This window comes from Dermochelys coriacea, chromosome 2 (assembly GCF_009764565.3).
Source record: "Dermochelys coriacea isolate rDerCor1 chromosome 2, rDerCor1.pri.v4, whole genome shotgun sequence".
NCBI classification, from domain to species: domain Eukaryota; kingdom Metazoa; phylum Chordata; order Testudines; family Dermochelyidae; genus Dermochelys; species Dermochelys coriacea.
In genome coordinates, this window is record NC_050069.1 from 12,190,834 (window position 1) to 12,212,554 (window position 21,721).

At 44.1% G+C, this 21,721-nt stretch overlaps 1 protein-coding gene and 1 long non-coding RNA gene across 2 annotated transcripts in view; both read left to right on the forward strand.

The window, feature by feature from the left end:
* The window catches only part of COL22A1 (collagen type XXII alpha 1 chain), a 328,017-nt gene that overhangs the window by 63,184 nt on the left and 243,112 nt on the right, over positions 1–21,721 (forward strand). The window lies entirely within an intron of this gene.
* LOC122458590 lies at positions 2,472–20,527 on the forward strand. Its single transcript, XR_006278643.1, has 3 exons — positions 2,472–2,484; positions 13,166–13,173; positions 20,260–20,527. It is a non-coding gene; the product is annotated as an uncharacterized LOC122458590 (long non-coding RNA).

Here is a 21,721-nt window from a genome sequence, read left to right on the forward strand (position 1 = left end):
CTATAAGAACCTAGTTAGATAGGGAGCCCAGTGCCTCTCTGAGGAAGGGTCAGGGCCATCTCTCTCCATGTGACCCACCCCTGCCATGAAGGGACAGTGAGAGAGCCATGCAGGAAGAACTAGTCTTAGAACTGATTGTTATAAGGGAGGTCTGTGCTGCTGTTCTGAGGACATTGTAAATTCAATCTCCTTTTATGAGGTGATAATAGTGGTTAGGGAGACCTGCTAAACTGCAAGGAAATAAGAGACAACTGGCTGAATAATATGGGCCAAAGCTTATTTTTAAAGGACCCACCTGCATTATCTTAATCCTAGTACCAAAGCACAGACATTCTATCTGATCAAATGCCTCTTAGTAGCCCCTTGTGGGCCAGGGTCATTAGGCACCAAAAAGGGATGTCCCTTAAAATAGAAAGAGGGTGGTAGAGGATAGGATAGTGTTGCCCTCTCTGGTGTTGCAAAAACCTCAGCTGTACTTTGGAGATCCCAGAGCTGTTGCTTTGAATTGGGGTGACAGTTTGGGTGAGTTCTGGCTCCCCCTCAGTGGGTGCACAAGTTGAGAGGAGAGCACAGAAAGCCTCTTCTTCCAGTACCTGTGCAGTGGGCTGACACAATCCCAGTGTAAATGCTTTCCGAGTACAGACTTTATTGGGGTTCATGGGAGCTTTAGCAGTGCCAGGCATTCTGAAGGGGAAGAGGCTGCTTGGGTGGGTCGTCAGCACACACGGCATCTTGTTTCTGTGTGTAGCTCCTGTATGTGCTCCGCCAAATCATCCGGGAGGCTTTCTGCTTGCATCTCTCCTCCTCAAGCGGGATGCCTCCAGTATCTGTGGCTGGTACTTTGCTCCTCTCCACTTCGCTCTAGCGGTGGCTATTCACCCCACAACCTAGCCACTGTCTTGTTCTATGCTGAGGTGTTTTAAGATAGCGAACACTGGGTGTCTGTTACAATCACAGTCAGGCATGTCCATGGGGAAGGGACCATGACATAACCTGAGTTCATCCACATTCATCCCCACAACCACCAGAATGTGTGAGCAGCATCAAGTCCAATTTTGGTGGGGGAGTAGGAAATGAGTAGCCCAAGCAAATGGTAATCTGACCAATGGAAAGCATTGTTGCCCAGTCACTGGTTCATATCAGACTCAGGACATTAATGACAAAGTATTTAGTGTCTGGAGGCTTAGGTGAAAACAGCTTAATGAGAATCAGTCTTGTTCCTATTCTGGATCCTAGTGGAGGGGGCTCCACATTGCACAGTACACTTGGCAAAATTCGGTCCTCAGTTACACTGTCGTTAATCCCCCTTTAATCAGTGAGTAACTGTGTAGAGTTTGGCCTACTACCACACTTAGCACCCATTGGTATCTTTCTTGTCGGTCTCGGCAGAAAAGCCCAAGACCTTTTTTGTATTCCAAGTTGAAGAAATACCATCTAGTTTGCTCTGTGTTTGCACATATTCCCCTGACCAACATGTTTCTCGTTTATCTGGGTTCCCGCACCCCTTTTAGAAAATCCTGTTGCAGGACAAAATAATTTCTGCTGGGCAGTTGGAGGAGTAAACAAGCCTGGTGCAAAAGAAGGCTACATATACGCTATGCTATAGGGTCTTCATGGAATTCATCTAGGCCCCTATTTCCCAGGACATGTTTTTGGGATAGCTGCTTTCCATGTAAATTGCTTAACCTTTGTGAGCTACCGCATAAACCTGTGTGTGAGTGATGGCTGTGTTCCCTGGTAAGGGTAGCTTCTCCCTTGTGGCAAAGGTTGGTACTTTCTCTTTGTTGTTCAGAGCCCTCAAGTAAGATAGGGGCTAGGGCAAGCCCTGGTTTATTACCAGTGCTCACTGGGGCAGAGAACAGTGAGGTCAGGTCTGTGTGGAAAGCAGACCCCCCTGGTTGTCTCAAACATCTCACGCCCTAGATCATAGAGAGGAAACAAATGGGGCAGATAGGGGGGAAGAAGAAAGAAACAGAAAAAGCTCTTTGGGCACTGGTGCTGGGCTGGGAGACTGACTAAACCTGTCATATCCACTCTAGGGGATACGAGACAGTGGGGGTCTCAAGGGGACACAGGGCAGTGTGTGGAAATGTTAGTGGTGCCAGCAGAATCCTGGTGGTGGGGCCTTTGTTTGCTGACAGGATTTGCTGGGCTGATGTGTCCTGTTTTCACTGCATTGAAATAAAATTTGGCAAAGAGCCAGCTGGTCCACACTGATTTTTTTTTTATTGTATTTATTTTACAAGGTTCTAGATACAGGCTAATTTTCTGGTTATTCTCTCTCTCTCTCATACATATTATTTGCCTTAATTTTCAGAAGCAGCTTTCACTTTTGTGCCTGCATATTTGCAATCACAAATAACGGAAGGCACACTTTAGAGTACATAGATACCCAACTGCCTGACTGAAGCCTGCCTGTCGGTAAAACATCTAATTTATTTCAGTTCCACTTCCAGTTATCTGGGGGTAAAAGGACTGGGGAAGGTTTGAGTCACTGTAGTAAACAATGAGGTTATTGGCATCGCATGATGGCTTCTTGAATAAAGGCTTTGGCACTATTTGCATCTGCAGAGGGGATCTGAGATCTGTGTTTCTCCTTGTGACATGTCTCCCTTCACCCAATCAGGGATCTCAGCCTCTCTCTCTCTCTCTCTCTGATGCCTGCTTCCTGGCTGTGTCACCATCAGCTTAACTTTAACATGGAAAAAAAAAAGATGTTCCATCCCCTTTTTCTCCAGTGATAGAAACACTCATTGTCTCAGAGGGACACATGAGGTAGTTGGCTCTTCTTATACTTCTGCTAATAGATTTGGAATTAGTGAAGACCTCGAAGCAAGCGTGTCTCAGTGTGGAGGAGACTAAAAGGGTAAAAACAGATCTGAGCTGCTAGTATTTAAAGAAGTGGCTCCCACAAACATGCCCCACTAATAAAAACCTGGGTTTAAATCCTGGTCCTATTGAATCCAGTGGCAAAACTCCCATAAACTTCAGTGTGGCTGGAATTTCACCAAAATGTTCTTGAGTGGTTATGTGTGTGCTTCCGGGAGGAAGGGAGTAGGACAGCGACCATCTATTTGTTCCCAATTAAACAAAAGCCACCTTCTCATAACCAAGAAGAGAATAAGCACCCTGGGCAAACAAACATATTTTTTAAGTGCCACATGCAGAAAACATTGGTTCTTTGTCCCTGAGAAACATCCTATACATACGGAGAGTAGGGCACAGGGTCAAGCTTGTGCCAGTTGAAAGCGGGTGAGGTGGGGTGAATGTCTTGGAGGAGGTTCAGTGGGGGTATTGCCCACCAGGAATTTAAAATGCATGCAGTCTGCTTGCTATTCTAAATATTACCAGAGTTCATTGCTGGCGTGTCTATCTAGAGGAACTTGCAGTGACTCCTTCTGGAGATCAGTTTAACTACAGACTCCTCTTCTGCTGAATTCAATGAGTGAGGCCACTTAGCAACACATCTTTCCTGTTTTGCATCACTGGAAGCTTTTATTCAATCGCTTTTCTTTTCAAACCATGGGAGAAATATGCAGCACAAACAAGCTCTGGAAATCATCCTTCAGTACCAGTCATATGGATGTTGAGCAGGAATGCTGTGCTTGGGGCTTTGATTTGATTTATACTTAAACATCGATTGCAAACTTATCCACAACAGGTAACAGATAAAATTATGAATCTCTTACTGAACCCAAATCTCTACTTCTCTACATCCATGGCTTGAGGATTTTCCATTGCAAAGGAAAGAGAAACTACTGAATGAAACATTTTTTGTCAATATTACCCTCTCCTGTTGATCAAGGTTGAACAGCTAGCAATGTATCTCTTACTCAATATCCTTTTCAAGACGCCTCTCCAGCTCGGGCTTGGAAAGTTGCATGTTCTGGAAATGAAGAAGACTACAAGAACAGTTCATTCCAAAGGAGAAGATTAGAGACAGAACCAAAACAGCATCTATAGCTCCATCCACACCAGGGATCATCAAGCTTTGGCATGCGGCCCATCAGGGAAATCCACTGGCGGTCCAGGATGGTTTGTTTAACTGCAGCGTCCGCAGGTTCGGCCGATCGCAGCTCCCACAGGCTGTGTTTCACCGTTCCAGGCCAATGGGGGCTACGGAAAGCAGCGGCCAGCACATCCAGGCCAATGGGGCTGCGGGAAGCAGCGTGGGCTGAGGGATGTGCTGGCTGCCGCTTCCCGCAGCCCCCATTGGCCTGGAACGGCGAACTGCAGCCTGTGGGAGCTGCAATTGGCCGAACCTGCAGATGCTGCGGGTAAAAAAACCGTCCTGGCCCTCCAGCAGATTTCCGTAACGGGCTGTGTGTCAAAGGTTGATGATCCCTGATCTACACCATTGGGGATAAAACCATGTTAATAGAACTGCTTAATAGTTCATTCTAACACCATTTGTCTGATTGTCACGGAGTAGCTATATTTTTAATATTGTGTTTAAAAACTGTCTTTTCTATATATAGTATGTTACCCCTTTCCTCCCCATTCATTATTATTTAAGGATTGATTATGTGTTCAGTGCTTACAAGACACAAGTAAAGATGACCCCTGCCCTGAGAAGTTCACAGTGTAAAAGACAGGGAAAGAGAAGTAAATATGCTCCAGGAAACCCACAGGGACAATTTAAACTTATGATTTAATCCCTCTCTAACTTGTTAAGCAATCAGATCAGTTCCTGGGTCAATAAATAAAAGAATCCTCCATTAACAAAAGAAAAAAAACAGAACAAACCCATGGAAAACTAAGGGAAGGGGTAAAATGTAAACATCTTACTAGTATGTTATCTTACAACGTGAGTTTTAGTACCAACATCTAATCATTTCTGTGCCTATTCAAACTCTGTGACCTAGGATCATGGAAGCAGGGTCCAACAAGTGTTCAGGGACAGTACTGGCTGATGTAGCAACTTGTCAGCTAGGAAGGTGAAGTCTTGAATAAGCTCTCCTGCAGCTGCATGCACATTTTTTCCCCGAACAGCTTTGCCAAGCCTACACCTGGGTAGCAAATTGAAACCGTATGAGTAGGAACCATTTAAAAACAGGGGTCGGTTAGCCTAGTTTTACTTTTGTGGACCTGTCAGACGAGTCTACCTCAGAAGAACTACTGCATCAGCAACCATGCTCTAGCTTGGTTTATTTGCGCCTGTACAGACAAGGCCCATGTTACAGTTTTAACATGCTGTGTTGTATCCCTCTCAAGGACAGGTGTGTCATGCTGTTCATTTATAGCACAGTTTGGTCCCGAATACACAAGTATGATCATATCTTGGTATAACAACAAAGTGAGGCAGTCCTGTGTTATAAGAAAGCCGCTTGGTATGGTAACCTTTCTAGTGTAGGTAGACTCTCAGACGGGGCGCCAGAACAGGGGGACAAGGGGCCAGGCCCCGCTCCCACCTTTAAACATGAGGGGGCTATGCCCTCCCACTTTTTAGCAGCTGGAGGGGCGAGTGAGGCAGAGAGGAATGAGCAGGGGGTGCAGTCTTGAGGGGAAGAGACTGTGCAAACGCGGGGCTTTGGGGGGAATGGGCGGTGCGAGGGTGGGGGCTCAGGGAGAAGAGGCGGGGCTTCAAAGGGTGCAGTACAGGGGGCAGGTCCACCGTTCAGGCACCTGTGTAAAGTATCTCCAAAGTGACAATGTTTAACTGTTGATAGAAGCTTGTGAACTCATGCTTTTTGTACCTTGTTCTCTTCAAGAATTTTCATTTTTTATGGTGTTGGTTCTTAAACCTGCCCCCCTCCAAAGAACCGTCTTGTCTAAAGCATCACTGTGCACCTCTTATTGCCTCTAACACATGGGACTGGATGAACTGTGATTGTCATGGGACAGGGACGGGGAGAAGGACAGAGTCTGTTTGAGAAATGTTTGCTCTTGGTCAGAAGGACATAGCTTAGCTGGTGGCTCCTTTGATTTATGACCCCCCAACCCATTTGTGTTCTAACGTATTTCCTGCAGCAGCAGAGCACAGGGGAAATGTTGAGCACAAAAGCTCCTTCTACTAGTTTTTTTCTCTCCTGTTGTTACTAAACCCAAAAGCCGGTATTTTCAAAAGCGCCTAAAGGAGATTGGTGCCCAAATCTCATGTTTTCATGGATGTTTAGTTAGCTAAAATTTCAATACCCACCCCCCCTTTTTTTTTTTACTTAATCATTCCCCTGCAGTACATTAAATAATAGAAAACCCAAATGCAATTTTGTGTTTGTCAAGGCTGATTCCCCACTCTGGCACTTCGAGTGCAGAAGGTGGGGTCCCGCAAGGATTCTAAAAATTAATACTGGCTGGCCACTCCAGGCTTGTATTAAACTCCCAAGGTTACAGCTTTTCTCTGACCTTGGCTTGATAAACGCTGCCACCGCCCAAATGCAAAACCCCTTGGACCCAGGAAGGCGCACTTGGGAATTCCTTCCTATGGGGTACCCTCCAGCCCTTTCACTCCTCCTCTGGGGAAGAGCTGAGAAAGGAAAATAAAGAAATCAGCTGTTGCAACCAGCTAACTAAAAAACATGTTCATAAACCTCTTAAGACACAAAAATCCAAATCCTGTTCTTAAAAAGGGTGAATTTTATTAAAAACAAAAAGAAAGAAAATACATCTGAAAACTCTGGCTATTGCTAGATTTTTAAAAGAGCAATTCCAAAAATTAAGCACCCAAAATAGTTTTCTGGGGGTTCAGCTTACAGGTTACAAGCAACAAAAGCATCTGGGGTTAGCACAGAGGAATCCACAAGCCATAAGAAATAAACCTAATTGCCTCTTTCTACACGTTTTCTGATCTATTTACATATCTGGGTTTCCAAATAAGCAGTTTCTAAGTATGAATTTGATGATTTTCATACCTGGCCCCAAGCTTCTCAAAGCATAACTTTGCCTTGTTCCCCTCTTCCCTGGAGAACAACAACAGGCTGACAAAGGTGGGGCCTTGTTTCAATTTTTAAAAAGTTTTAGCCTTCCCATTGGCTCTTTTTGGTCAGGTGTCCACTCCCTTTCTTTTACTTGGGGACTTTTTAGCCCTTTACAGGTAAAGCAAGTAGAGAACAGCTACCAAGAGGGATTTTATAGCTAATTGGCTGGCTGGGTGGTCCATAAAAGGGAGCTACCCCCCTTCATTTATCACAGTGTTACATCATTGAACCAGAAAGTGACCAAATTAAAAACAGGTAATTTTCTCCTTTGAAAATCTGAGCCAAAAGAGTTGGGGGCTTGGTTTTGGACAAACTGGTTTGGATAAAATATGAACTGAACTGAATCTTCCTTCAGAACTCATAACTGAAGCTCAGTTGAATCCTTTTGATGATGATTTCTAATTCAGTAAAATGCAGCCTCTCTCTGAGCAACCAAAACCAGAATTGCTCGTGATGTCCATTCCCAGCCTGCTCCATCACCTAGAATAAAGCTGAAAGCCTTTCCCACAATCGCCCATTCAGGGAGAGAGCCATTGGGCTTGATTCCACCATCCTTACTCATACCCAGTAGTACCGTACTCTGTGAAGAGTCCCATTGGGTAAAGATGGCAGAATCCAGCCCATAGAGAGTAAACCAAGACCCTACGGTAAACAAATGGATTCTGTTGGACTAAAAGAAAAGGAGTACTTGTGGCACCTTAGAGACTAACAAATTTATTAGAGCATAAGCTTTCGTGAGCTACAGCTCACTTCATCGGATGCATTCGAAATGCTTATGCTCTAATAAATTTGTTAGTCTCTAAGGTGCCACAAGTACTCCTTTTCTTTTTGCGAATACAGACTAACACGGCTGCTACTCTGAAACCTGTCATTCTGTTGGACTGTTTCTTTCAGAGTGGAGTGCCCTGCACTGGTAATATGTTTAAATCTAGGGACTGTCTCAGAATGTGTTGTGTTGCCTTGGAGAGGGAAAATCTCAGTTAGTCAGTTCCCATAGAATATCAGAGGTGGAAGGGACCTCAGGAGGTCACCTAGTCCAACCCCCTGCTCAAAGCAGGACCAATCCCAATTAAATCATCCTAGCCAGGGCTTTGTCAAGCCGGGCCTTAAAAACCTCTAAGGATGGAGATTCCACCACCTCCCTAGGTAACCCATTCCAGTGCTTCACCACCCTTCTAGTGAAATAGTGTTTCCTAATATCCAACCTAAACTTCCCCCACTGCAACTTGAGACCATTTACTACAGAGGGGTTGGTAGATCACAGTCAACACCTTGCATATCATCGAGGAACGAGTGGGAAACCTCTAGTGTGACAGGTGTAACAGATTCCCTACTAGAACCGGTTGGAAACTTTTTATTAAAATGTTTTTTGACAGAAAATGTTATTTTTTTGTCAGAAATCAATCCATTTTTTGAAATGTTTATATTTTGATGAAAATTCCTGGGGGCAAGTATATTAAAATGAAAATATTTTCATTTTGGGAAAAATCTGAATTTTGTTTTGGATTTGTAACTATTTTAGAATTTCAGTTTTGGATCTGATTTTATGGGTTTTTATTTTTATGTTATGTTTACATTATTTCATGGCACATCAGTACTACCACATGTCACGATATTATGGACTGTTACTATGTACATGATGACAGGTTTCAGAGTAGCAGCCGTGTTAGTCTGTACTTGCCACAAGTACTCCTTTTCTTTTTGCGATGCCACAAGTACTCCTTTTCTTTTTGCAAGAAATAGCCTACCTTGCTTGTCACCATGAAAGGTTTTCCTCCTTCCCCCCCCCCCTCGCTGCTGGTGATGGCTTATCTTAAGTGATCACTCTCTTTACAGTGTGTATGATAAACCCATTGTTTCATGTTCTCTGTGTGTGTATATCAATCTCCCCTCTGTTTTTTCCACCAAATGCATCCGATGAAGTGAGCTGTAGCTCACGAAAGCTTATGCTCTAATAAATTTGTTAGTCTCTAAGGTGCCACAAGTACTCCTTTTCTTATTATGTACATGATATAATTTTTTTATTTTCTTTTTAAAATCATCAGGAGCAGATGCCACTTAGTGCTGATTGATCTAGAAGGATTTTTCAAAGTGTTTCCTGTTTGTCTTGTAATTAAACAGCTTGACACAAACAAGAGACGCTTTGAGCAGAGTACTTCTGGCAGAGTTGTGTATTAAAAAACCGGATCGAGTGAGCCATATTGTTAGGTGGGTGCCATGCACATGTTCTCTCCTGGTCAGAGCTGCTAAAATTCACCAGGTTCAACCCCAAAAGGAAAGTCCCATTTAATACCCATGTTCTGGTGTGTTAATCTACCATAATTATCAGTTTGCCCTGTAAAGAAAACACCACCACATTTGTCTTTATTTCAAAGAGACAAGGTCACAATAAAAGGCCTAAAAACAAAAACATTAACTTGACTCAGAGCTTAACTGCATGGCAAAATGTATCAACACTGCTGTGCTGGAATAATTAAACTGCTACAGTTTGCCCAATACTTCAAAGGTATGTGGACACCCTTATTCAAAATAACAAGGCCTTATTTCAGCTTTTTTATGTAAACTAAACCAATAAAGGCTGCTGTTACTCTGAATAAGAATGTCCAAACAGGTTTAATATTGGCAGTATAATTATGCTGATATAGTAATGATGATAAATTTCCCCCTGTAGAGGAGCCCTCTAGCTCTATTTTCCCCTTTTAGAGCTATCTGAGCACAAATAGAATTCTTATTCATCAGCTGGAAACTAAACTGCTTTGTTTCACCTGTTTCTAATTTTGTCACTTTCTTGTTGTATGGAATAACAATATTATGTTAGGGTTTCCTATTCTTTAATGTACTGCACAGGAATGTTTAAATAAAAAAAAGTTTTAACTGAAATTTTAGATAACATCCATGAAAGCATTTCTGTTTCTTTTAGGCTTTTCTTTTTAAAAGAAATTACAAAGCTAACGTTTGGCCCTGGATGGTTTGACAGTGCCCATCTAAGCAGATCTAATCTCCTTTGTTTGCGTTATATCACAAAGGATGATAATGGATAGGTTTGCTTGAAGTTCCAATGTGCAGCAGGAGCGAGTGGCTTAGCAAACACTGTAACCATATTACTCCTTGGTGCTCATTGTGGCAGTAAATTTATCTTTCTTGAACTGTGAGTGCAAGTGAGATTAATGGATTTTACAGGGTAAATATTCTGATATTCCAACCTGTGTGAGCTAAATCTTCACCTTTTTGTTCATTTTTATTCACAGTTGTTTCAATTTCACAACTAGAACAGAATTGCTACATTTACAAAAAATGCTGTCACTGGTCAGAAACTTTTCAGTGTTTTATTTTCTCTTTAAAGCAGCTGTCAACATTGCTACCCATTTCCCTGACACAAAGTTGGCTGCTGCAGTCTCGGTTCCGTAACAATAGCGTTGCATGTGCCACAGCAGATCCAGGAGAAAAGATCTGACAGAACAATAGTGCCTATCAGCTGATGCAACATAGGAAACTAAGGCATTTTTTTTCCCACTGCATGCATCCGATGAAGTGAGCTGTAGCTCACAATAATGAGCTTATGCTCAAATAAATTTGTTAGTCTCTAAGGTGCCAGAAGTCCTCCTGTTCTTTTTGTGGATACAGACTAACACGGCTGCTACTCTGAAACAATGCATATACTGTGATATTCATTAGTGTTTAAGGTCGTTGTCATGGTGCCTAGTGTGGGACACAGCTAAGAATGCCCAAACCCAGGACAGACTGTCAGAAAATAGGGCAGACGCCCCAAACTGGTGGTATAGTCCATCATTAGATTTCACCAAGCCAGTAATAAAACGGTACTCCCAGATCACTATACTAGTTTACCACAGAGTACAGACTGTCCCCTTGGCGTTCCAGCCCCTATTACCACTCAGGCAAACTGAACTTTATGGTGTAAGGTTATTAAAACTAAACACACCACACATTAGGTTCTTCCCAAAGAGCAGTCACTCACCCCAGGTCACTGGAGTCAGGATTTCACCAAAAACATTAACTTGGGCTTGAATACAGACTGGGAATGGCTGGGTCATTACACAAATTGAATCTATTTCCCCATGTTAAGTATCCTCACACCTTCTTGTCAACTATCTGAAATGGGCCACCATGATTATCACTACAAAAGTTTTTTTTCTCCTGTTGATGATAGCTCATCTTAATTAATTAGCCTCTTAGAGTTGTTATGGCAACTTCCACCTTTTCATGTTCTCTGTATGTATATGTATCTTCTTAGTATATGTTCCATTCTATGCATCTGATGAAGTGGGCTGTAGCCCACGAAAGCTTATGCTCAAATAAATTTTAGTCTCTAAGGTGCCACAAGTACTCCTGTTCTTTTTACCAAAACCAATGCTATTAGCCAATCCTTAGTAAACTAACTAAACATTTATTAATCAAGAAAATGAGTTATTAAAAATGTTAAAAGCAGATAATATATTACTGTTGAATCAGAATATGAGTCCAACTGCTAGCCAAGATATCCCATGTCTGCGAATTCTCCATAATGACAGGTTTCAGAGTAGCAGCCGTGTAAGTCTGTATTCGCAAAAAGAAAAGGAGTACTTGTGGCACCTTAGAGACTAACAAATTTGTTAGAGCATAAGCTTTCGTGAGCTACAGCTCACTTCATCGGATGCATCCGATGAAGTGAGCTGTAGCTCGCGAAAGCTTATGCTCTAATAAATTTGTTAGTCTCTAAGGTGCCACAAGTACTCCTTTTCTTTTTGCGAATTCTCCATACGTTTCTCAGAGTCCTTCCATAAATCTTACAGGGTGTACCAGAATGATTTTTTTTGTGTGGGAGGGGAATCTCAATCCAATGGCTCAAATGCTCCCTGTTTTGAGTTCAGCAGATCAGAGATGGCAGGATTGTTCCCAATGCTGCCACTTATAGCTGCGAACAGCTCAGTGGGTGTCACTGGCACAGCATGGGTTTTCCCATGACAAAGATAGGTAATGCAAACCGTTTGAGAATCTCTGTTAAACCAGTGACCCTTGCTTTGAAGTTAACCTTCTACTTCCCATTCATACACAAATAATCCAGTCGCATTGATTTACATAAGGTAATTGCTGGCCATTCATTATAACAGGGATAGATAATTGAAGACAATACTGGTAATATCATTAGTTTCATGCAGTATATACAACTTTGATCTTAAGGCTGATTGAATAAAGGACACAGACAGAAGAAAACAATATCATCTACATTTTCCTTGATCTCTTAGCAACACAAGTGAATAAGCTGGTGTCCTCTAGCCCATTTAACATCCCTTTGATACTCACACAAATTGAATCGGTCTATTACCTTGCAGTGCCTCTTGACATGCCTTTAAAGGTCTCACACACACACATGAACGACCTGGCTTGTTAACTGTAACCTGAGATTGGTTTGTTAGCATCAAAGGAGTATCAAGCACAGATATTTCATCCCAATGTTTGGGGGTTTTTTTAAGACCAACACTGGGTGGTACATTAGAGTCACCAGATAGCAAGTGTGAGAAATCAGGACACGTTTTTTCAGCGGGGTATAGTTGTGTATGTAAGACAAAGCCCCTAATACTGGGGATGGTCCCAATAACATTGGGACATCTGGCCACCCTGTCGTACATACATACGGATGGTGTGGCTTCACTGGGAATGCTGCATTGTGTGGGCTGTCCCAAGCTAAACAGTGGTGATTCAGTAGTAGGCTTGTTCCCACAGAAGCAATAGCAAAGCAATGTCACAGCCTTTTGGATGAGATATAAAGCTGGGGCTGACTACATGTGGTAGTGAAAAGTTGCATAGCACTTCTAACAAGCTGAGGTGTGAAGAGTAGTCCTAAACAACCTTCAGGGTTAGGTTTCACCTGAACCAGACTCTGCATTGCTTTGGGTGACTGAACAAATATTTCACACAACTCACTGAATTAGTGTGTCATAGTAGTTAATATACTCTAGTGGTCTGGCCATCAGCTCAGGGTCGCTTCCCCTGCTCTTCAATCCAATAGTCTTCAAGAGGACATGTAAGCTTCTCAGGGCAGAGACTCTTTGTTCTGGGTTTGTACCATGCATAGCACTCTGGGATCATGCTCTGTGACTGGGGTACCTAGGCATACAAAGTGATTATACAGTTTCAATATGAAACCAGGTGAAATTCACCAATATTGACTAAGTGTACTGGTTCTGTGGCTGTCCCTCCCGATCAGGCTTGGAGAGAGGCCACTCTCTCTTACTACATCATACAGTAAGGGGTGGGGGTGAATTAGCAGGCTAGGGGGCTCTGACTCTCTGGGTAGGGCAAAGAAGCACACAATCTATGGCCTGGCCTCCTGGCTGAGGCAGGCAACCATCTACAGCCCTGACTCCAGGGCTGGCCTAGATCAAATGGCGCCCAAGGCAAGGAACAACTTTGGGGCCGCCCCTCCATTTGTTATAAAGGTATTCAAAATGTTTTTTTATTGCATTTGTAGCCCATTTAATGACTTTGATGCACAATTTGCATACCTGATTTATCCCTGTCATAAAGACAATTTCGCACATTAGGATTTGTAAGTCTGTATTTATTTATGGCATATATATGGCAAGGAAAGGGAAGTTTCCTCTAAGTTTATAGAACCTCTTTAATTTTAAGAATAACTGAAATGTACTAACATGAAGAAAATGAACTGTGCACCAACATTGGGTGGACCAGTATTAAACAGTGTTACGGTAGGTGACGCCTTAGAATGTTAACCCTAGTCCTTTAATTCAAAACGTCGCTTTTCTCACCTTTGCCCTCTTGCACTGAAGATCAGCATCAGAGAGATCCAAAGACAGGCCCAATGGCATTTTCAAGCCATAAAATAGCAAGCTATGTCAGTCTCTCATTGGCCATCGTCTTTCAAAGATATGTTTTAATGAGCCTGGGCACCAAAGAGCTGTGCTCACCACTCACGACTGTGACCTGCAGCGTGAGCAGAATCCTCAAAGCTATTCAGACATTAGGAAAAGTGGAAAGTGCTTCCTATGTTGCAAAATGTGACAGATTTTGTCCCATTCAGCATAGAGGTCTTTATCATTGACATCTGAATATTCCCCATGTGTCAGCATCCGGTGAAAGTCCGTACAATTGTTCAAGAGTGTTTTCCTGTCTGCCAGCAGCTTACTAAGGTTATAAAACCCCCACAGATCTATTTGTGGTGTTTCATGTGTCCAAATCTTTCTTCAATGGGCACTTGAGTAGTGTTAATGTGTGATCAAAAAATTTCCTCCTGAATTTTTCTTCCAAGATTTCCATCACCTCATCTCTGCCCTGGTAACCAGACTGTCTCTTCTTCTGAGGAATATGAGTTTCCTTGAAGACAAGCTTGACTCCTAAGTTTTCCACAATTTCTTTGCCAATAGTGATTGGCATCTTCAAATCCACTGTCTTTGTAGGCCACAATGCAATCAAGGAAGCTTTTTATCAAAGTAGTAGTGCTCATGATGTCCATACGGAATACCTGAAACATTTTACTTCAAACAATCTATTTTCCTTCTTCAACAAAAACAGCACCCCGAGCCCGGCACCTGCCCCTGCCAAGCATTGCATCGCAGGCAGTCCCCTGGGACGCCTGCCCCTAAATCCAGCCCTGCCTGAATCTCTGGGCAGGGCAGAGCAATGAGTATTCTTTGGCTACTGTGTTCGGGCTAGAGCAGACAGCAATCACAGTCGGAGGCCCTGTTGCACTGTGCAGTGCAGGGCAGAGCGGGGAGCAGTATCTCACCCAGCCTCTTGGCTTGGGCAGACCACAAACACACAAAGCACAGGCCTTCAGGCCTAGGGTGAGTAGACTGCCACCCCAGAGCTGGGTTCAGAAGCAGGGGAGGTAGTGGGACCCAGGCCCACCATACTCAACCAGGTCACAGCCCAGGACCCTAAGAGTGGTGGAGGGTGTTGCCACTGGGTGAGGGGGAATCCCACCAAAACACACTGACTCGCTCTCTGGCCACACAATCAGACTAATGTTTGGTTTCCCTGAGCTACTTCCTACTCCTACATAGGACTCCATTGCTCACGGAGTCTCTCGGGGTACTCATCTGGCAGCAGTTCTCGGGGAACTTGTCTGGCTGCATCTCTCCCTCAGAGTCCTCCTCCAGGGATAGGGGTTGGCACAGCTCGGTTGCTGGTTCAGGGGCTGGCAGCAAGGCAAAGGCATCTGACTCCTTCCCTAAATGAGCTAGAGGCTCCATCTCTTAAACTTCCTGTTCCACCCCTCCACTTCCAACTCAAGGCCTGCCTGGCTCCATCCATTAGGGGCAGGAGAGTGTTTCCTCCCCATCAGTTTTATGAAATTCAGAGCAAAAGTCCAGGAGTGCAAACCCCATACATATCAAAAGAGAAGATTTACATGCAAACCAGAACTGATGAGTTTAGCTGAACTCTAGGATTAGGAACTAGAACCTTTTGGGGCATTGCCAGCTCGGCCCGATATACTGCACAGAACTAAAGAAACATTCACAGGGTCCCCTTTCTCACAGTACATGGGGCATATCCACAGGGTGTGGATTCTTCAGGGCCTCGCCCTGCTTTGGCTGTCAAAAGATTTGGTCAAGAACACAGAGGGGATGTTTCCAGGATACAGTGAAATCTGCCAGGCCAGATTGATGTTGAATTGCATGCTTTATGATATATAATCCACAGCTTCTGGAGTCATGTGATTGAGACACTCTCCACTCCGTTTACTGTTTTGTTCATTTTTTAAACAAAAGAAAATCTCTAGCCCTTATGGCTGTGGAGAAAAGCTTGAAAACATGAACTCTAAAGGTTCAAAAGTCAGAAGACACAAATAGACACCAATATGTATTTTATAAAATGTCATGATTTTGGGAGGCACAGTTCATAATTTTTGAATGCTTGGAGAGGGCAATACTGCAGCATTTGATATTCAGCACATTTGATACTGATTCCTTGGAGGCTTTTGCCATCTACCCAAGAGGATATGTTGAATTGGCCATCTGTAGTCTCGCTTCCACCCCCCCCCCAATACATTCTTTTATGCTATGTAATTTTTTGTGGCATCACCATCAGTGCTCTGTGGCCCGTTTTGTTCAATATCTTCATAAATGATCTGGAGGATGGTGTGGATTGCACTCTCAGCAAATTTGCGGATGATACTAAACTGGGAGGAGTGGTAGATACGCTGGAGGGGAGGGATAGGATACAGAAGGACCTAGACAAATTGGAAGATTGGGCCAAAAGAAATCTAATGAGGTTCAATAAGGATAAGTGCAGGGTCCTGCACTTAGGATGGAAGAATCCAATGCACCGCTACAGACTAGGGACCGAATGGCTCGGCAGCAGTCCTGCGGAAAAGGACCTAGGGGTGACAGTGGACGAGAAGCTGGATATGAGTCAGCAGTGAGCCCTTGTTGCCAAGAAGGCCAATGGCATTTTGGGATGTATAAGTAGGGGCATAGCGAGCAGATCGAGGGACGTGATCGTTCCCCTCTATTCGACACTGGTGAGGCCTCATCTGGAGTACTGTGTCCAGTTTTGGGCCCCACACTACAAGAAGGATGTGGATAAATTGGAAAGAGTACAGCGAAGGGCAACAAAAATGATTAGGGGTCTAGAGCACATGACTTATGAGGAGAGGCTGAGGGAGCTGGGATTGTTTAGTCTGCAGAAGAGAAGAATGAGGGGGGATTTGATAGCTGCTTTCAACTACCTGAAAGGGGGTTTCAAAGAGGATGGCTCTAGACTGTTCTCAATGGTAGCAGATGACAGAACGAGGAGTAATGGTCTCAAGTTGCAATGGGGGAGGTTTAGATTGGATATTAGGAAAAACTTTTTCACTAAGAGGGTGGTGAAACACTGGAATGCGTTACCTAGGGAGGTGGTAGAATCTCCTTCCTTAGAGGTTTTTAAGGTCAGGCTTGACAAAGCCCTGGCTAGGATGATTTAACTGGGACTTGGTCCTGCTTTGAGCAGGGGGTTGGACTAGATGACCTTCTGGGGTCCCTTCCAACCCTGATATTCTATGATTCTATGATTCTATGATTCTCTCTGCGTGGACTGAATTTGGACTCCAGTGGCCTTGCATGCACTGCTGAAGCCTTTGGCTCCCCGAGCTGCAGATCTGCCTGGATCTATTTTCAAAGGCAACACATAAATCACAAGTCTTTCTGTGAAATTTGTACCCAGATCAGCTACAATGTGGCCCAGAGTCCTCAGGATAAGGCAGCTGCACAATCTCACTCCATCGGGCTTTGTCTCGGAAGCCTGTGGATGCCGGATGGCTGACCTATCCAGCTGAGAATAAATCAATCAAACCCTTCCAACTAGAGTGAGGTGCCTCAGCTTTGCACTCAGGTGAGCTGCTGGGGAAGGGCATCGTGTTGTGGCTGCCACCCGCTGGGGTACGTGCCCAGACCCAGTGCACTGGGTCATCCAGTGACTATTTCACAGCAGCATGAAGCCACTTAGATGTTGAGTTGGCCGCTCAGGCAATGATTAGCCACTCAGAGAAGCCTTGTAGTTCTGAGATTGAACACACTTAACCAGGTACCACCTTCCTTCATTCCCCAGGGAGAGAAAACCTTCCAGACAGAGGCCTCAGACCCAGCACAGCAATCCCTGGCTGAAAGAGCTCTGCTGCTAATTGCCTTTCTTTAAACCTGCTCTGTTTGCCTCCAAGCTCCCTGCACACAAGCAGTGTGTTCGTATAGAGGCAGACACAAGCAAATTAGCCGAGAAGCACGGAGGCCTTGTGCTGCATTCCCTGCCCCGGTCGTGCTATTTATTCCTGTGGGTTCACGTGCAAATTTAATTCTGGACATTCCTCCCTTAAACTGGGCTAATTACACCAACCCTCTCGACAATTCTCAGCAACTAAAAGGGGTTCTAGCTTGGGTGTCGGGATGGGTGGGTTCAATATAAAATAAATATGCTCTGGGTAGGAGAAGGGAGTGGATCTCTGCCAAGATGGCTTTTTTTCAGAGTAGCAGCCGTGTTAGTCTGTATTCGCAAAAAGAAAAGGAGGACTTGTGGCACCTTAGAGACTAACAAATTTATTTGAGCATAAGCTTTCGTGAGCTACAGCTCACTTCATCGGATGCGTTTGGTGGAAAATACCAAATACCAAAGATGGCTTTGGCATTCAGAAGGTTCACTGGTGGGTTTTAATGAAGAAAGGAAGCGTGGGCTAGTGGTTAAAGCAGAGGACCGAGTCAGGAGATGGGGGTGCTGTTTCATATTGTGTGTCTGATTTGAGCAGTGTGTTGGGGTAAGTCTCCCAGAGATTATACTGCTTGGATTGTGAGCCTTCCAGCAAGGGAGAGACCCTGCTGCAAGACAGATGGACAAAAGATGGACAAGACAAAGCAGGCAGAAAGCAAAATAAATACTGAGGGACTGTCGTAAAACAAGGAGAGAGAAACTTTAATGAACAGCTTAACATTGTGGGGGGGCAGCCCAGCTATATAGCACGCAGCTCGCTTCTGCTGGGAAGACATTTTTTTCTCCTGTGTGTGTGAGGGTGGGGGCATGAATTAAATCACTGTCGGGGGCGTGGGAGACAGAGCAGGGTTTATAGTCTAGTAGAAGCTCCTTACTTACACGTACACACAATATTTCCTGGTACAGTGGATTATCCTTTTCCTCTTTCCCTTTTGAATTCAATGCAGTTGTAAGATAACTTACAATCATACCATTTATATAACACCTTTAACCCAAGTGGATGCTAAAGCACTTTATGATTTTTACCTCTGGACAATGTACCTGTCAGAAACCAGGATATTGGCTTTCATGCCTAGGGGTTGGAGCAGGAGTCAGACCTATTGTTTGGAGCCCAGGGTCAGAAGTCACGATTTGGAGCGGAGGGCCAGAGCCAGGTAACTTGGAGTAAGGCGATGGCAAGGCTGGCCTAAGGCTGAGCTGAGTCTAAGATCTGCTATACCCTACAGACAGCACAGCGATAAGAAAAAATCCACCCCCCAAACAACATAGCTATACCAGCCTAACCCCCAGTGTAGACAGCGCTATGTTAGTGGGAGAACTTCTCCCATTGACATACCTACTGCCCCTCGGGGAGGTGGATTAACTCTGCCTAGAGGAGAGCTGTCAGTGTAGAGTGTCTTCACTAAAGCGCTGATGCACCGTTGTAAGCACAGACCAGCCCTCAGGGCAGGAACAAACAAGAGCTACCCCAGCCATGAGTGAATGCTTTGAGCAGCCAGCCAATTGCTGCTGCTGCTGCCCGGCTTAAGAGCTGATCTGCGGACTCTTCCCACCCATCAGGCAGCCCACTACGGGCCAGCTGTGCTCCTTACGTTGCCTGGAGACTGTGCCCAGACCCCTGACATAAGAATCAAGTTGCACTTTGCTCAGTCGTAATGCAAAGACTCGGGCTGCACTTTGCTACTTCCGGTCACAGTTCCTGGTAATGGTGCTAACAATGTTGTCCCTTCTACTGGCAGCGGAGGGGAGGACAGTACAATTCTTCCCGGAGCTCACAGGCGCTTGTGGGGTGCATTCTCGCTGCCCCATCCCCTAGGATAATGTAGGATGCTGCCCTCTGGGCTTGGGCAGATTTGCTGCCTGAAGGGATGGACAGGATGCAACACAAGGACAGGGTCCAGGGTCCACCTCCTCACTGCCTCTTCTCACCCTTTGGAGGGTGGGTGGTGTTCCTGGGAGAACAAGTGATTGTGTTTGTCCACTACATGGGGTGTACAAGGGGGGAGATTTATTGTGCCCCCTGCACACCTTCTGTGACCGGGGTCCTAGTGGGGAGCCAGCTGTGGTCACTCAGTTAGGGTGAACTGCAAAGAATGGGGCAGACAATCCACATAAAGCTGGTGGATATTCCAATTATTAGATTTACCAAGCCAACATAAAAACAGCTTCTTTATTACCTTACTGGTTACTCAGAAGTCCAAACAACACAGTTCTCATAAAGCGATCCAGCCTCAGGCTTCCATCCAGATACCCATGTCAAATACGATGAAAATCTCTGTACATTTTATTTCATCATATAAAAGAACAGGTTCTACCAATCCCAAAAGATCGGACACTTCTCAGGTTAATGAATGTTTCAGATCTTACCGAAATACACACTACAGCCAATTCTTAGTAACTAAAATCTAAAGGTTTATTTATTAAAAGAAAGGAGAGTTAAAATTGGTTAAAGGAATCAATTACATACAGTAATGGCAAAGTTCTTGGTTCAGGCTTGTAGCAGTGATGGAATAAACTGCTGGCTTAAGTCCAGTCTCTGGAGTACATCCACAGCTGGGATGGATCATTCAGTCCATTGTTCAGAGCTTCAGTTTGTAGCAAAGTTCCTCCAGAGGTAAGAAGCAGGATTGAAGACCAAATGGAGAAGATGCAGCTGCCTTTTATAGTCTCTTGCCATGTGGCCTGTGCTTCCTTTGTTCCAAACACAAGCTGCCCAGCATATGGCTTGGGAGCCTTAGAGTTCTCTCCATGGGCATGTCCCTGCGTGCCTTGCTGAGTCACAAGGTATATCTGCCTTCTCTCAGTGGGTCAGTTGTATAGTTGATGGTCCTTAACGGGCCATCAAGCAGACTAGGCAGTGCTGATGCCAAACTTTCCAGAGGTGTCACCCAGAAGCACAGCACAAGTTTGAAATACAGAGACACATATCTTTAACTCATAATATAAAGGTGATGCAAACATATAAACAAGACTATCATATCTGGCAAATTGTGACATTTTTGCAGATACCTTACATGGCATATCTGGCTGATTACTTTGTGTGCGTTACCGCAGGAGCAAACATTTGAAATCCAGGTATAGAGCCAATACTTACAACTTTAAATACAAAAATGATACATGCATACAGATAGCATAATCTTAACCAGCAAATCATAACCTTTTCATAGACATCTTACTCGACAACCTTTATACAGTGTTTTCTGCAAATATATAACAGTGATTGCAACAATGATCTATGTGGTCATATTTTAATCAGACAATGTCACACCTTCTTATGCTATTTTATCCAGCTTTTTACCAGACCCATCACCTCAGTATCTGAGCACCATATTCCACACCTCTGGAGGGGAAGCAGGAAGATCCCATCTGGGCTATCATTGTTAGCTGTGGTTCTTTTTCCTACTGGAGTTGGATTCAGATTGTGCACATTGCTAGGTAGCACTACACAGAGAGATTTCAGAAAGAAGTGAGAATTGCCTTGTCTACTAAAGCTGCAGGGAGGGAATGATCTCAGTGCTACAATACTCTGTCATATCTCCTTCTCCTAGGAATTGTACCACTCTTGTTTGAAGCAATTACTGTATTGTTACTCTGTCAGTGCCACCACTATAATTAAAGTGAAAGGTATACGTGTCTTTTCTATTAATTTGTTTTCAAAGAAGTTTTTCACTGGAAGTATCAGCTCATTCTGCTAGGGAACATTGTAGAAAATTAACTTTGCAGGAAATAGATTGTGTGTGTATGTGCAATATATAGGGAGAGCAGGGAGGTGATGGCTTAAAGAAGCCTTTTAAAAAGAGGAATAAAAAAAGTTTATTTTAGACTGATTATTCAGAATTTAAGGAGAGAAGATGATAAAGGTAGCACTGCCTATTGGAGACAGTGTGCAGCATCAGCCAGCCAGAGATTTAAACAGGACATGAAATATCTGGCATTGCTGTCCAGCAACCTCTCTGAATGATCAAGGAGCAGTGCTGATGGGGCCAGAAGAATTCCTCTGAGAGCCTGGCAGCGTTCCAGACCTCATGAAACCTGTGAAGTTGGGGTTTTTTAAATTTTCATTCTCATAAAACTCTTCCCTCTTAATATACATCTGTGGTTTATAA